The 12,699-nt window shown below is 39.3% G+C and overlaps 1 long non-coding RNA gene across 1 annotated transcript; it reads left to right on the forward strand.

Annotated features, from left to right (window-relative positions):
• The first annotated feature begins 2,182 nt into the window (after positions 1-2,182).
• Positions 2,183-3,688, forward strand: LOC127537142 (uncharacterized). The gene is made up of 3 exons (XR_007946639.1): positions 2,183-2,483; positions 2,563-2,635; positions 3,322-3,688. It is a non-coding gene; the product is annotated as an uncharacterized LOC127537142 (long non-coding RNA).
• Positions 3,689-12,699: the final 9,011 nt, after the last annotated feature.

Here is a 12,699-nt window from a genome sequence, read left to right on the forward strand (position 1 = left end):
GATAGAGAGTACCAGGTACCAAGGCAAAACGGGCCATTTGTCTGCTAGACTTCTGAATGGTGAAGCAGAGGTGACCTATGTGGACGGTGAAGAAAATGTTCACCTGATAAGTCCAGACCAACACAACTACCCTTTAAAATAAGCAAAATAGGAACAGGGTTTTAAAACATCACAATGACCAGACACATCCAATAAACCAGACTTTGTGTCCTGTGGAGGAACTGCAGCAGACAGCATGAAACAAACTAAAGCAGACTCTGTTGATTTGTTCCTGCTGATGTGTCCTCTAACTGTAAAGGTGCTCACAAGATGATGCCATACACAAAACAGCTATCAACTGCATGAAAGTATTATGTACACTCAGGGCCGTTCCTGACTCATTTGGCACCCTAGGCGAGACCCTCCCAACCCCCCCCCCCAAAAAAAAAGATATTAAAAAAAATACGTATAAACTAACTTTAAACATTTTTCACTTTATTGAACATAAATTACACACTTGAAAAAACACACACATTAAATAGCTTAAATAAATATTGAAATAAATTAATACAGTTTGAATTCTTTGACTGAAAAAAGTTTACAACTAAAACAGTGCAAACTGTCTGTTTTTCTTGAGTACATCAGCCAGCTTCTTTGTATTTTTTGTCCATTAGTTAACTGTCTGGTGAAATAATCCTGCTGACACCTTCTACCATCGGTATTTTTGGGAAAAGTGAAATTGTTTTCTAATTGGAATGGTCCCCTTTGAATAAACTCTGTTCTAAATTTGTCAGATAAAACAGATGGCCAGTCTGCCGGGTCTATTGCTGGAGCTGATATATCCTGAAGCTGTCCTGAAGTGACAGGTAAGACAGGTTGTCTTACCTCTTTGAAGCCAGGCAGCACTGGGGTGGGGATAGAGGAAGGTGTACCTATTTGATTAACAGGCTGGTCTGATGTAGAGGGGACTGTGGGTATGTTTTCACTGCTTCCAGGTTGGGTGTCAGAGAGCCCTCCATCACTGGGTACCAAGGTGGATGTGGAGGCTGCTGTTGATCCAGTAGTGGCAGGAGTGGAAGATAAATATTTCAGAAGTGAATCTAAAAAGAGACACTAAGGTAACTTGTAACCCGGTACAGAAAATGACCAATTTTCCTATTTTATTTGTTTAAATGTATTTGTCATTTTATTTTGAAAAACATTATTTTGGAAAGAGGAAGTGTTGTCTGCTTGGTGTAGCTTCACTCTTCCTGTGTTTTGGTCACATTGGGTGATCTTGACCTTCTCATTTGTCAAGAATGATGTTAGTCCCGCCTCCCCTTGCTGTGGACCTCTGCATGCATTAGTTTAGTTGTGTTTTCCACTCAGACAATGAGAGAGAGGAGGGCTGAATCCCAAACCGCCCCCTACACACTATCTCTACACACTACCCCTCCGTTTGCGCGTTCCCGTGGAGGGTCCTCCATATTAAGGGCCGTCCCAAACCACATAGTGCGGAGGGAGAGTGGACTGTTCAGCCCTTAAATAGCGAGTCTGCATTGATGCTCACTCCGGACAACTTTTTCAGGAAGTGCAACGTCGAAATGGAGGAGGAAACAAACATATCGATGTAAGTTCCACATGCGTTTATTTCTCCCACGCCTTTTTCACACTGACAGAACATCACAAAAAGAGTGGTGTAAAAAGATAAAACAAAAGAAACAAATCTTCTTCTCTGCTGACGTTTGATTTAATTGTGCACCCCCTGACACCTTAAAATTTGAACACAACTGACAGAATTCATTTATTCATTTGTTGGATCTGAAATGCCAGATAATAGGATTGGAAAAAATGTGAGTGAAAAAAGTGGGATGCTTTCGGCTTCTGGAAGCAGCAGCGATCCTTGTTAGTTGCAACCTGTGCCACAGCGCTACAGCCATGCACAGTAGGCGTCTTTCTGTTACCATGGCGATGACGTCTTCCGTTTTCCGGTGAGGCAACAGGGCGTCCCATTCCTGACGATCGTATTTATACCCTCCCCCTTCAGTAATAGGTGCCCTCCACAGCTGCGAGTGTGACTTCTTTTGGAGTGGCACTCGGTAGTGGAGGGGGAGTGTGTAGGGGGCGGTTTGGGATTCAGCCGAGCTGTCAGACCATAGATATATACAAACACTAGGGCTGAATCCCAAACCGCCCCCTACACACACAAAAAGATGATATCTGTGTTCATTATTATATGAATTCAATGGTTTTAATTATTCTTATGTAAGAGTAAAAGAAGTACATCTCTGACGTTTATAACAAACCAAGCCGTTCTAAAATCGGTTGAAAATTGAGCAATCTACAGTGATTTTAAAATCCATGCTCCATTGACTTTAATGTTATGAGCGATCGAGCAGCCCTGTCCCAAGATGGCCGCCATGTGGCGACGTCGCTCCCCATAGGCTGACAGCGCTCATGAGCCATCTAGTGTTTGTATATGTCTATGTGTCAGACGGTCCGAGCGCAAATCACGGGTCGTCTTGGTGAGTTTCCATCCTAGCAAGCGTTGTAAACAACTATTTGTGCTGTTCAAATGATAACATAAAACATGTATTTTGTTAGTGGATGGGAGCACAAACTGTGAGGCCGCGAGGCTGTTTCCCTGATCGTGTGCTTGCAGTAAAACCTCATCTTGGTGAGTTCTGAAACATGCTGCTGCAGCCGCCATGTTAGCTTCATTAGCAACACGCTAAAGCTAATCGCGGGTAGACTTTTTTATGTTTTAAGGCAACAAAAATGCAACTTTAGTTTAACTTTTGATTCTGCCAATGGAGACTTAAGTTTATAGTAGTACTGCAATGTATTTTATTTTCATTTTGCACTATTTTCTGGTAAATGTGTTGGTTATTTTGATGTTGAATGTACTTTTTCTGTTCCAAATTGTGAAATGCTGATTGTGATGTTAAAGTGGTAGCTCAGAAAGGCTTTTTCTGCCATAAGGGATAAGTTCTAGCAATGTATCCCTAAAGAAAGATAAAAAAAAAATTGTATTTCATTTGTTGATTTACGCATAGATTAAAAATAGTTTAAAAATCAATAATTTCATTGGTTAAAAATATACACTAGTAATCATAAATTCATGGTTAAATACTTAACAGTGAAAAGGATAAATTTGTTTATTTTTTTCCATGAGTTAAAAAGTCAATTCATGTACAACAGAGATATTTTGAGTTAAAACATGCATGTATATTATATTGCTGAATATTAGTACATTGGTAATATAATTTGACTGAAGATAAACAAAAAGCATAGCTATGTAAAGAGATAGGATAATGGACACTATTAAGTTGTATACAATAATACTACCATTATTGTGTGCAGGCTAGGTATTATAGCTTGATTAAGAAAACTCCAGATTGGACGTTGGAACGCTGGATACCTGGATTCTTCTCTAGACAGAGATGGCGAGCCTAGCCCGAACTGAACCAACCTTTTGACCGAAGAACATCAGTCTTCTTTCACAACCTCCAGCCAAGTGGTAACAACACAGACTACCACAACACAGAAAAAGGAACTGAACTGACATAAATCACGACTACACGACTAAACAGGACGAAACAATACACTGAGCTCAGTAAAGACTTGTGGGGTTTTATTTTATTTTTGAGATGCCGGCTTATTGTAAATTTTGTTAATTGTATATTTTTTATGTTCTTATTTTCCTAAACATAATACTCATTCTTGCTCATTTCCTGCCTCCAGCCATTTCATTTCACTCAAACTTTAGTTTTCCCTGTACTCCTGCCGAACCTAGCAATCGGTCTATAAACTTTTACTTTATTAACATCAGTCAGGGGTTACAAACTGATTAACTGGGTGTTTACATGGGAAGGTAAATACATGGCAACACCTGACATAATAACATCCCTGACCTAGGACATCCGAAACACAGCAGCAAGCTAATGTCAATATAAACATCTCAAAATTGTAACATGTAAATAATTACTGTACGTGGAACAACAACTTCAGTACACCTGTTCTAATTAAATGTGATACACTGGTAATGAGTGTCTGATAAAGACGATGTAATCCCCTCCTGTTGTACGGCCGTCTGGGACGCATGGAGTCATGTTTCCATTCATAAATATGTAAATATTCTTAAACTTGTGTTTAAGTTGATCATTTATTTTAATGGCTTCAAGTAAATTGAAGCCAGTTAGTGAAGTTCAATGACGGTAGCATCACCTACACACAGGCAACGGTACGAGACTGTCAGTGCGTCGGAGCACAAACTTTACAAGAAACGATTTCTATCAACAATGTCATCACTACATGCATTTCGTACATCACTGTCTTTGATACTTTCTTCAACACAGAAGTAACTTTATCATATTGAAAGTGAGCTAACAAAGCAGCACTAACAGCACTGTCACTACGAGGGCTAACGTTAGCCCATTAGCATTACGAGCTAGCCGATACGCGGTTGTGTGTTCATGCAGTTTCTAACAAAATATTTCATGACACCATACTTCGACTTCTTTCTTGCTTCTCCTCATCTTCTTTACGCTTTTTTCTGAAATGAGCTCCAGAGGGCTTTTGCCTCTTCATTTTGGAAGTTCGGTGTATCAGTCACTGTCAACACGGATCTACCGCTGCCTATTTTCTTCTTCGTAATCTAAATTAAAAAAAAACCTACGGTGCCGCCCCCCGGCTGGCTTGCGCCCCTAGCATTTGACTATTCTGCCTATGGGAGATGCCAGCGTGTCGTCATTTGCTATGGTCACATGGTACAAGACTGCTACTGGTTGGCAAGAACCGGCAGTAACATAACGGCTTGCTACGAGAACGGTATCGGGTTTGAAACAAATACGTAAAGTTATCGCTTTTCATGAATGAAATTGCACATGTATTTACCACAATGGTAATAGCGTGTGTAGTTGTTGGTTGTACGAAGCGTTTTGAGAAGGGATCAGGCTTGAAATTTCACCAAATACCGATGTCAGGAGAGAGAAGATGGCGGTGGCTTCAGCCATCAACAGGAAAATTGTACCCCAGTAAGCAGCAGAGATCGTGTTTGTGGCTCCCACTTTTCTTCAGGTAAACTATTCAAAAGTTTAGCATGTTTAGTATGTCCAACTTTGAGCTTATTTACCAAAAGATATTGATTTAGTGTCGCATCCTTCGCGTGAAGCGATCTCTACACTTTCGGTTTGGTTCAGTGTTGTCATGTGTTACCGATCGCTTTTTAGGCGATGAAAGTTTACTAAAGTCGAATGAAGCATATTCAATAACATCTCCTTAAGCCAGCTGCCTCCTATTTGTAACCACATTTGTTTCTGTATGCGTCTAGCGATCGTTTTTTAGAATTGTCCTATTTTCGATCACCAATGCTGTGGGTCTGTTACTGTTACATAGAAGCCATACTGCAGACAAAAATACAGCAACTTCTTGACGTTTCTTTGACATCTTGTTGAAGATTGACAGAAGATATATTATTTTTAATTCATAATTATATATTTTTGGGTGGGTGAACTGCCCAGCGGTGTCAATCAATTAAAAATAAATGTCGGTGAAGGAAATGTCCGGTCACAATGAAGGATCGTCAACCCACCCAGTCTTCAAATAGTAGGGATCTGGCTAGGGTTTACCGTTTCCCTGATATCTCAGCTTACTCACGTATATTTATCGGGTCTCAGGTGATAAGGTTTGAGCATAATCGGACAATTTCACGGAAGGATAGTTCGCATTGTTATCATCAGCCATTGTTCCTCTGGTTCCTCTTGTCAACCAGCACGGTAATCACATGACTTCGTGACGTCACTGTTTGTAAACACTGGCGTCTCCCATTGGGCCCCACGGCCCTGTGTATACTCATCTTCTGGCCATGTTGTTAGTCAGTAAACAGTTAATCTAAGCTACTGCCACAATGTCAATTTATTTTATTTTAGTAAACTCTGGTCAGTTCTTATTTTGTAAGATCAAACACTGTTAGCTCTATGGTAATTTAACAGTTTTATTAGACTGTGAAATGCAGTAATTGTGATGTCAATTATAGGTCTCTTCAGTATGCATTTCCATGGTATCTTTATATATCTTATAAAGTTGTGAACACATAACCATGCCTAGTTATAACATATTACATTTATTAATGTTATTCTTTCTTTTTTTTAAAATGTGAATTTGTGTAAATTTAGACTATGTGGTTTCCCACCGGCAACAATTGTTGCCGAGTATAAAACCTACATTTTCACAAACAAAACCAACATGAAATGAAAAAAATTATACATATGTGTTAGGAAGGTCTAAGGAGTAAAATATATACACTTATTTTGCAGGGAAAAATTTGGGATTAAACGGGTTAAGTTCTTCGGTACAGTACTTGATTATATGTACTTAGTTACACTCTACAGCTGTGTATGGTGAAAGACTGTTTGGTATTTACACTTAACTACTCATAAAATTAATCACAACAATTCTCTTACCAAGTTTCAGGCCAGAATCAAAGTTTAGCATCACTACAGTATGATGAAAACTTTAAGTTTATGGAAATGTTCACATTTTGTGCAAACAGCTGGAAACATACCATACCATTTTGAGATGCTTTAATGGAGAAGGAAAGTCCTTGTGGTCACCATCAGTTTTCCACCAACTCTGTATTGCTGCTAGTGGGTGGTAATCCGTCAGCACGTCTGGATCCAGGAGTACAATTTCTTCAGAGGGGTGCTCACTAAGCTCATAGGACCTGAAATGTTCAATGTACCAGAAAGAGAGTCTTTTACAAATGAATGTCACTTCATCGGCATTGACAAGAATGTTCTCAATTTTATGGAATTCTGGGAGGCCGCTGAATTCCCCAGCAGATAAAATCATTCCTGCTGTATACTGTGTTCCATGCAAGTGGATCATTTTAGACAGAGACACACTGTCTAGATGTCGGTACTTCTTCTGTATTTCACATTTCAGTGATGGATACAACTCTGACACTCTGATCACTTTCACCTTTTCGACAAACAGTTTTGGCTTGAATAGGTTATGGCTATCCAGATGGTATGCCATCATTTGCTGGTGTTTTGTGGAAAGCGTGAGCAGCACATTTTTCCAATTGTGAGTGTCATGGATCACCTTTTTAAAGAAGCTATGTTTTGCTTCAAACCTCATTGTCCACAATTCTACTAAAGGCCCATAGCAGCGAATGAGATGTGGGTAGTGGTCAATGAAGTGGTGCTTTGGCCTCAATCCAAAATCCGGAAAAGTGCTGGTGAGCAACTTCCAATGATCCAGTAGTTTACAAGATAAATAGCACAATGATTCCTCTGAGATTCTGTTAGACACAACAATGTCAACGATTTATTTAAGGTCCATTAGAATCTCCCATGCAGCCTCCTGTTGTGGTATCTTGCGTCCAATTATAAAAGGAAGTAAGTGCAACAGTCTCCAGTTTTCGTGTCCATTACCGCCAACAGTTCCTTTATCAAGGCTCGCTTTTGGAATTTTTTGTGGTTTGTTTACTTTGTCAGAATACTTGTAGAGAAATGATTTTATACAGTCATTTAATATATCAAACGTAAAGAAACCTTTTGAGATCAGTTCTTTCAAACACAACGACAGTTCTATTGGAATAATCCCTTCAAAAAGGTCATGTAACACATCTGGAGGAAATCCAGTTACAGGATGAAAAAACAGCAGATTTTTGCTCAGAACACAATCCCTTTTTACCCCATCAATGCTTTGGTGCCTGTCATTCAGCCTAAGCTCTTCCAACAAAGCATTGTGTTGATCAGGTCCCCTTAACCCTTTAAGCTTCAGTCAATTCCAGCCGTTTTCAGTACAAAAAATCGCTAATATTCTATTTTTAAATAAAAAAAATTACGAAAAATACAGGGAATGTTGAACGGGCATCGCGAGGTGCATTTCCTTGAAAATGACCGATTCGGGGATTTTATACCGACTTCAGGACATGTTTTGGATAAAATAGTTTACTGGCTTGTGTCATCTGGATGTAAAAGGTTGGATTATGGCCGTTTTTTATGGAATCTTTTTTTTTGTGTGTAATAATAAACCCGGAAATGTGAGTCGCGCTGTGTGCGTTGAAGCCGTGTATAGAGAACGGATGGATGAATATTTGTTTTTGTCGGACAAATGTGTTTTTCTCACCCGCTGTGGTAATCACATCTGAAAGTGGTTTATACCGGCGGATTCATGAGAATCTAAGCTTTCCATCGGTGTATAGTGTTTGTATAATCGTGTTTGCAGCCGTCGGACATTCCTGAAATTCCTATGCAAATTATTAGGTGTACCGCCGGCGGGACACTGAAGCTTAAAATTAACTGGAAGTCATTTACTTCAGTAGCTGCAATTTGGTTCCGACTTATCAAAAAAAACCGACAGAATTTCTCAACAGTAAAACTTTCAAAAAAGTCTGCAAGATGATGTGCTGCAAGGTTATCCGAACACACACAAAAAACAGTACCTTTAACAAACTGACCGACAACCTGAGCAAAAATTCCCACTTCTTCTAGATTCCTAATATCTTTTATCAATGGCTCAAGAAATTTTTCATAACCATACTGTTTAACATCCACACTTTTGCCCAATAAGGCAAGCTGAATAGAAGTGAGACTTGATCGGAACCTGGGTGATAAATTTAGAATAACCCAATATACTGCAGTTATCTTATGAACTTTTCTAGAAGTGCCCAGTGGGTTACAAACTTCAAAGTCGTCAATATACACTGACAGTCATTAAAAACTTTGAGACCATATTTTTCAACATAATTTTTATTTTGAAACCCAAAACTGGATTTTCTTCATATGAATCATTTGTTTAGCATATTGGCATACAGAAACAAAAATCTAAAGTTTCAAGAATGATTTCAAAATAAAGAATTTCACAAAAGAAAACGGCACCTGTCAAACACAAAGTCACAACAGTCAATACCGAGTATGGCCTCCTTCTATGCAGGCAGCAATCCGTCGGCGCATGCTTTGGACCAGGCTTCTGATTGTGGGTTGGGAACAGCCCATACGCCTGGCTACATCACTGTAGCTCAAACCGGCCTCCATGTGATAGACGCGGCATGATGCTGTTCACTGGACTAACAATGGTGGCCTTTTTTGGGCCTTTATATTGGCCTTCAAAACCCATTCTCAAATTGTGCAGATACTCACCGAGTATTGCTTGGTGTGTATTTGGTTCACTTTTGCAAAGTGACAAACCCATGTGCAATGAATCATGACAAAATGACAACTTATCATTATCTCCACTACCGGGGCACTAGATCATCAGTAAATCCACAATGAATAATTACAACCCCCCTACAAGTAGAATTCTACGTACATTTCTACCTCAAAGTTTCTATTTACTGTCAGTATGCAATGCTAAATTGATACATGTATTTTGCTGACCCAGTAGCTTATTATCTTTGTAATACTTGCCATCTTGAAAAGATGTAAAATTACCACAGTGTGGTTCTTCTTGATCAAATACAATTTTGTCCAAAAAATCAGTCTTTCCTAGCAAAGTCTCAAGTACCTTTGTAACAGATACATAAACAACAGTGTTTTTATAGGCTGTTATACAGATATTCTATAGGTTCTATTACAGGAAAGTGTTCACTGAAATATAAATTTCTTCTGTGATCTGTAGATAAGGAACCTTTCTCTGATGTTGTTGCAAGCAATGGATTAGTTTGTACTATAGCGTTAGAAATTTTTCCTAAAATAGAATCATCTATTTTAATGTTATGATTTGAAAGAATCTCTTTGACACTGTTGAGAGTCTGAATGCTGGAAAATGACAGCAGGTTATGCAAATTCTCTACAACCTTTTGCATTGCACTTCTGGAAACATGTAAAACAGTTTGCATATACAGAAAGAGAGAAACCAATTTGTGTTGCAGTGTCTCACTATCCACATTTTCCACAATCTCATCAACCTCAACTGGTCTCACAATAGCCTGTTTTGATGACCCTGCTTCAGTATCAGATTCTTCACCAACATTTGCTTTATCTTCAGTAGTGGCTCTTACTGTTGTTTGAAAATCCTCAAAGGTTAAGTCTTTATGGTTTCGACTTCTGTGAGTGGTGAAGGTTGAGCGAGTGTTTGTTTTAAAAGTACACCTTAGAAAGGGGCATTGTACAGTTTCTCTGTTCTTAAAATGTTGTCCAAGATGGCGCCAAAAAGTTTTTTCACTGGAGATCTCTTTAAAATCACACAGTTCACAATGGAATGTTGAATATCCACAGACTTCCACAGTTGTGTGTGATCTTGTGAGGTGTGAGCTTAATGCACCTAGTGTTTTAAATACACATACACAGTCTGTGTGAATACAGGGCCAGTGTGCACCTTTTTCGTGATGAAGGCGACAGTGCTTTAGAAGAGTCTCTTGGCTGGAACTTGCAAATTTGCAAAATTTGCACTGCATGCAGTCCACTCGTGAAACACATAAAGGACATATTTAATTTTAGTAAAAGCGTTTTTTGTTTTCCTGTGGACCTTTACAAACAAAATTAATTTGTAAATATAAATTACACAATACAACTCATACAGATCTGTTTTCTACAGATTAGAAGCTGTAGAAAACAGAGCAATCCGCTGTTTCTTGGGAGTTCACAAGTTTCTTCCAGTCTTGGCAGCACAGGGTGATATGGGCTGGGTTCCTGGATCTATCTTAAGGAAATGTGAAATGGTTAGACTGTGGAACCAGATTATTTATATGCCTGATAATAGAATAACAAAAATGGTCTTCCTTTGGAGTACATCTAACTCTCCCTGGGCTGCGGAGCTTCGAGCAGTTTTTAACGAAGCACAGCTTCTTTATATATTTCATAACAATTTGCCCTGCAATATTAAACACATTCAATCAAAATTATTGTCAATATTTAAAGAAAAGTGGAAAACTGAGATTTTGACTAAACCTAAATTACGGACTTATGTTCAGATAACGGATGATTTCGAGGCAGAATTTTACATTAAATCTAATCTGACAAGGAGCCAGAGATCTCTGATTGCTCAGTTACGAACTGGAATTCTACCTCTGGCTTTAGAGACTGGAAGGTTCTCACAAACGCCTGAGGAAGAGAGACTCTGTGGACTATGTCAACTGGGAGAAGTTGAGAGTGCATCTCATTTTTTGTTGTATTGTTCTTTTTATGATGACCTCAGAAATGTTTTGCTCAGTGAAGTATCTGTTAAAAAGCCTGGTTTGTTCTGGTGTAGTGACGATGACAAGATGAAATATTTGTGTACATATAATGTTTATAACCTGGCTGCATTTGTTTGTAAAGCCTGCAAGAGGCGGCAGACTTCTTTATTTAAATAATGAAATTCTAAAATGTGTTTATTGTACCTACTGTCTGGCAATTGGCTTCGTGTTTATTTTGGTGTCTTATAAGCCCATGTTAGGGCTGGGCATACTGTAAGACACAATAATAAAATTCATTCATTCATTCATACAGCTCCATTTCACAACCATGAAACACACCATACTGAAACTAGGCCAGGGTGTTATAATTTTACCATAGGGTTGCGCAGTTTATCAATATTGTGTGTCATATGGTGAGGACTTGAAGTATAGCTGCAGTGAGTGTGTTCAACCCTGCGGGAAGAGTATGTCGTTATCCATCAGCTCCGCCAACATCGAGCGAAATAATTGAGCGCAGTGTACTAAACCTTTTTACACAAATTCCGTAATAATACTGTGTACCCCGACATACCGTTATAAATGTATGAGCTGGTACAAGAAAAACAGATACCGCGCAAGCCCAACTGAAGCCATAAAAAAGCCGTCCCTGCAGGGACGAGAACATGCTGAATGGTCCACCGAAAACTTAAGGGACCGGTCAGATTACTTAACTGGTGATTTTGAGACTCCGCAATAAATGGATTTTCTATGCGTTCTACCCACTACAGCTCGGACTTTAGACATTTGACAGCGTCAAACAGCTTATCAACTTACAGCACATCTTTGCTTGTTATCGTCATTTCACAATGTTTGCCACGTCGTGCTGCTACGTAGGTGAACCTGTCGTGCTGCTAGGTGAACCTGCAGCCTGCACAATGTGAGTTCGGGGCGGAAATACAGTACACATTCATTGTCTAGTAACAAAATAAAGAAAAACATCACTGACCTGATCTGGCAAATTTAACCTGCTGACAAATGCTCCCGTATTTTCCAACTTAATGCCGAAGTTCGGCCACGTTGTTGACTTCCTGCTGCAAAACAAATGAAGAAAAAGAAGGCGTGCAATTTCTTTCAGTGTGAAAAGGTACGTTTTCCTTTATGTTTTACCTGGCTAACTTGGCTGGCATATTTTACAATGTTATCGAAGAGCAGCATAATTACACTACGTGCTAGAAACTTTGATTTATAAGAGCTTGTATGCAAGCGATAATGCCCCTGGCCAGGTGTCCATAACACGTTAGAAGAGGGCGGTGGAGAGAGGTTCAAATGAGACCAGAACAAAGAAAACACAAGTCAAACACACTTACAGTAGACTGAAAGTTGAATATTAAAATGGGTTATATTTAAATTCCCACAATCTCCACTCTCTTTGACGTACAGTAGATAACCTACAGTAGATAACCTTTCTAATCTGCTCTTTCCTCTCACAGATGTACTGTCCATTTTGTGGAACTGCTGTGATAGATTCTGCGGAGTTTTGTTGTCTGTGTGGCAGAAATATTAAATTTGTAACAGACAGGGGCGGACTGACGTTCGGTGGGCCGATGCGGCTGTGGGCCGGTTGGACCACGAGAAAA

Source organism: Acanthochromis polyacanthus, chromosome 14, assembly GCF_021347895.1.
Source record: "Acanthochromis polyacanthus isolate Apoly-LR-REF ecotype Palm Island chromosome 14, KAUST_Apoly_ChrSc, whole genome shotgun sequence".
In the NCBI taxonomy this organism is placed as follows: Eukaryota; Metazoa; Chordata; class Actinopteri; family Pomacentridae; genus Acanthochromis; species Acanthochromis polyacanthus.